The sequence below is a fragment of the Scylla paramamosain genome, chromosome 13 (assembly GCF_035594125.1).
Source record: "Scylla paramamosain isolate STU-SP2022 chromosome 13, ASM3559412v1, whole genome shotgun sequence".
Taxonomy (NCBI): domain Eukaryota; kingdom Metazoa; phylum Arthropoda; class Malacostraca; order Decapoda; family Portunidae; genus Scylla; species Scylla paramamosain.
Window position 1 is genome coordinate 614,858 of NC_087163.1, and position 5,143 is coordinate 620,000.

General features: G+C 45.2%; 1 non-coding gene across 1 annotated transcript; it reads right to left on the minus strand.

The window, feature by feature from the left end:
• Positions 1-2,150: 2,150 nt before the first annotated feature.
• Trnal-cag (transfer RNA leucine (anticodon CAG)) lies at positions 2,151-2,234 on the minus strand. Its single transcript has one exon. It is a non-coding gene; the product is annotated as a tRNA-Leu (tRNA).
• Positions 2,235-5,143: the final 2,909 nt, after the last annotated feature.

Here is a 5,143-nt window from a genome sequence, read left to right on the forward strand (position 1 = left end):
AAGACTGACATCCAAAAAGATCATCATATAAAGAAGACGGGGAAGTCAGGTTGCATCAGTGCTGCTTTTCTTTACTCTCTCTTCACGTCACTTCCTGTTATTTTTATTTTATTTTATTTTTTTGCTTCCTTTTTTCTTTCTTTGCCGATGTTCTTGCATAAGTGGAAGCCACTCCCTCAAAGAAATTTCCGCAGCGCACACGTGCAGGGAACCATGGAGGCTCGGGCAAGGCGCCGCCTGCTATCGCCAGGAGTGGCGCAGCTGCCTGGTGTCCTGATGGCGGATAGGTTCCACGCATACACCATTCACGTGAAATGCTGAAGTGAATTTTATTCTTTTAGACACACATAGGTAATTTACATTGACATATTGCGCACAACGGCATGGAATATTCTCGCGTGTCGGATTTCTATTAAACGGCCAATAAAGATTTTAATTGGAGTTTTACGTTCAGTTCGGCCAACAAAAGCGTGTTCCCTGCGGAGGCCACGCGTCAGTGTGTGCACGCTGAGTGATGGCAGTGATCAGAGCAGCCCTGCCATGCCGCGGTGCACACACACACACACACACACACACACACACACATATTAAATGTGTGCAAGTATCTACTTAGGATTGTCTCAGTTTGTCAGATTTTGTTTCTATTCTCTCTCTCTCTCTCTCTCTCTCTCTCTCCTCTCTCTCTCTCTCTCTCTCTCTCTCTCTCTCTCTCTCTCTCTCTCTCTCTCTCCCTCTGTGTGTGTGTGTGTGTGTGTGTGTACCCGACACAACTGTTTACTTTCCCAACGGCGCCTCTTAACTCTCACAATTCGTCTTGGTGAGTGTCCTTCCTCTGTCCTTTTTTCACAAACTTCTTACTGACCTGTCGTGAGTGTTCTTAAGGGAGTTTGTGTCGTCTTCTACCGCGGTGTTTCTTGTATGTCTGCTCTTCCCGAGGCAGTTTTAACTAAAGTTGTGTTTGGCTTTGGGTCGAGAATCATCGTGGTCTGTTGCTCTTCTCTTGCCGCATCGATCTGTTTTCTTCTTTTGTTACTTTGGGTGAATAAGAGCAAAGTTTTGTGGTGTACTTGTAGGAGTGGTATAGCTAACATTAGTGGGATTATATAACTCATGATTATCTTTTTAGATACAGTTTTGTAGGAACTAAGTCAAAAATTGTTTAGTTCACCATTATTATTTTATTGTTGCAAATATTAATGTGCATTTGTAAGGAGGTGTAGCGTGGTCATGTACTGCATCATGGCCTTTATCCTTCTCATGGGTATGCTCCTACGGAGACTGGTATTGTTTCTTCACACACACATACCAACAACAAAAATGTCACTGAAACGTGATCGCGTAGCTACTGACACCAAGAGACTGGTATTGTTTCTTCACACACACATACCAACAACAAAAATGTCACTGAAACGTGATCGCGTAGCTACTGACACAAGAGACTGGTATTGTTTCTTCACACACACATACCAACACAAAAATGTCACTGAAACGTGATCGCGTAGCTACTGACACCACCTTCGTAAAGGAAAAAAAAGGAAGGTTTCCATTTGTTCCTTTTGCCCGTCACCAGCTTGTGTCTTCATTACATTTGGCTGTGCTTGTAGCTTGTCGCCATGAGGCTTGCGGGTCAGCGGTAAAATCTGTACACGAACATGACAGTGCAATGCTCTCACTCGCTAACTGGCTGAAGCATTTCTGTTGTTTGAAAGTGTGCCGTATAGTGTCATTATATTATTACGAAAACTTATATTTTACTGACAAGGAACCTGACTATACATGAGGTATAGGTATCTCGCAAATGGCTTGGTCAGAATACAAGGTCTCACATACTTTTCTAGTTTGGGATTGAAGCTATCTACGGTTTTGTGTTAGCAACCGATGCTGGTAGTTGTTCCATTAATCAATAGTTCCAATATAAAAAAAAATATTTACTCGTCCTTTTCATGTCATACCGTTAACCTCTTGTGATTGTCATGTGATTTCTTTGTAATAAACCTTCAACATTTACTTTATAAAATCCAAAATTGCATCCCATCTTAAACTTCGTTAATTGAGAAGTGAACATGTCTAACCGTTTTAGTCTTTCTTCCTAGGATAAATTTCGCAGTGTGGGGAGGGATTTGACTTGTTGCTCTTCAAAAACATTATTCTGTCAGGAGTGGGATTCGAACCCACGCCCGGAAGACCGGACTGCGACCTGAACGCAGCGCCTTGGACCGCTCGGCCATCCTGACTTTCTACGATATCTATATTTAGTTTTTTAAATTCATTTATATTTTTTTTTTTTTTTTGCATGTACACGTTTTTTTCGCTTAAGTTTTATACAGATTCTCTCTCTCTCTCTCTCTCTCTCTCTCTCTCTCTCTCTCTCTCTCTCTCTCTCTCTCTCTCTCTCTCTCTCTCTCCCCATGAATACTGATGCTCATCTCTTCGTTTGAAATTCCTACACACAACTTTCATAACTAAAACCAGGCCACCGGTAGCCATCACGCGCGCCACAGCCGCTCCTTTATCCACCAGAGATGAATATGCAAATGCAAATAAGCTCACGGCCCTCGCTGACCGACACATGCATCACCCAGCAATTGCTCTGTGCATTTATTGTTATACTTTTATTCACGAGGAGTTAATTACATACTTATCAGTACAAGGACTAATCCATACATTCCCACTGTTACGTGTATGTCACGCCTGTAGAATCGACAACTAATGCTCTCCGTTGCTCCCGAGCGTGGCACGGCTTGATTGGTCGATTTAGAAAGTCAAGGCGCCGCAACATTGGCGCCAACACTACGCCTACACCATAATCATTTTCATCTACATAGATAATAAAATATTTGTCAAAATGGCCTCTATCCACATGGCGGTGGCATTGTTATGGGCCCGAACCTAGCTGAAGGGAAGAAGGGAGAGTGAATGTGACAGCCCACCCTGTCAAGAGACGCTTTATTTTCCTTATTTTATACTCCTGCGTTTACGTGCCGGTGAGGGAAGGCGGCGATGAGAGGCTCATTGCGGCCCTGACGAGGACAGTTACCTTCAGGGTGAGGTGCGTGTGATGGGCTCCATCGGCGGGAGCTTGTTTCTCTCCCCGCCACTCCTCCATCTCGCTTATTGCTGCGCTGGAGGTTATTGCATTACTTCGGATGGCCTTCGGCTGATGTACATTGGACACACACACACACACACACACACACACACACACACACACACACACACACACACACACACACACACACACACACACACACACACACACACACACACACACACACACACACACACACACACACACACACACACACACACACACACACACACACACACACACACACACACACACAGTTTATCAAATAATACGTGATCTATTCATCAATTTCCACCATGACGGTTCTGGAGGTGCAAACTGTACCATCCCGACATTACCAGTCCCTCATACAAACGTTTCTATCTTCATAACCTTCGACTTACTCCACAACCGCGGCACACCTGTATAAGTGAAGCTCCCAGCAGCATCCCTTTTGCTTTGCGCTAGCCACGTTTTCCTTGCATCCGTCATCTTCCTTCTCTCATCTCACCTTTCCTTAATTTCCAGGGGGGTAAATACCACTTGAATGATGAGATATATCAATCCTGAACCAGCTTCCCTCTTTCGGGTCCACGGCAATGGAAACTAAAGAGCGGCATTATTAACGGTAATTTCTTTGACGGTAAAAGTTAAGAGAATCATTTTCATGAGAAAAATAGTATTGTGGAAAGATTTTCAGTGCGTCATCAGCGTAGGTGATGAAGGAATACCTGAGAGACTGGCCTGAAAGCGGCTCAGGGTATTTTAAGCTAAAATTTAATGTCTGCCTCACCCTTCCTGTGGCCTCTCTTCACATGACTTTTCACCTGCTCACCCTTATCATGTCCATCATGCTAACGAAAAAGTTAATCCACATCTTCACTCGTTCCTCTTCTAGTGGTGCAATGTAGAGCTCTAGCTGATCATGTGACATTCTTACATCTTAATTAAGTTGATTTCATTGATTGATTTACAGGGAGAAGAAATGGGTATTATCATCTGAGGGAAGGAAACGAAGAGAGGAGCGTTTTAAGAGTGAAGTCACGTTCCTGCCGAATTTATGTGAATGCAACTCTTTGGGACCTGGAGCACAAATAATACCGTGATTGTAGAGAGAGGGAGAGAGGGAACCCGCAATTGAATGTGTTTTTTCCCTATTCAACAAAGGGACCCTAATGGTCTCTTATCATATCAAGACACACCTCCTCCCTCAACCCAAACCCAACTATTCCTATCCCTACCCCCACACCGGCGACAGCACTCTTCCCTCTCATCTTCCCTGGCATCCTTCACTACAACAGGCCCCACTCCCCTCCCCTCCTTCTCTGGCTCCTTCAGCATCGCCGTGGATCTCTTGTACCTCAAGGCCGGGCACGTACTCGCGCCAAAACTCGCGTGATAGGCTAATTTCACGCAGCTGCCTCGTTGTATACCGCGGCCATCCCCGCCTCGCTCCCTCCATAAACAAGAGTCTAATGTTGCATCTTGGGCCTCGCAGCGTCAAGGGATTCCCGCGTATCGCGCCATCCAGTATCCACACCCTTTTCCAAGCCTCGCTCTGTGCCGCACCTCACGCTCGCACTGCTTTCCACAGTTGCCTCTTTCTGTTCCTCCCTTCCCCTGTGCCTCCCGAGGCTGCTGTCCCAGACACTGTGATAGGGAGACACGACTTGCCGCGCCACCGACGAAGCTTGGAGGTGCAGGTGATGGAGAGAGCGAGCGAGAAAGAGAATGGGGCACAGAATTTAAGATAGAAAAAAACTGGTGACGCACATTCGCCTTCGTTTGAATAGCGCTGTGAGGTTACGACTGTGTACCATCTTGATCTTTAATGGAATAATATTATGTTACACTCGATTTGTTAAGGTATATTACTACTATGATTTTCATTTTTAATATTGTGATTATTTCCGCAACTACAGCCACCACCACCACCACCACCACCACCACCTTCATTATTAACATCACTGCAAGATCCAAGCTGGAAAGGCTTGGAAGGAAGAGAGGCAACATCAGTCTTCCCTTCGTCGTGAATCAGTGCAGGCGGGCAGGGAGAGAGGGGATGGTGCGCTGCTT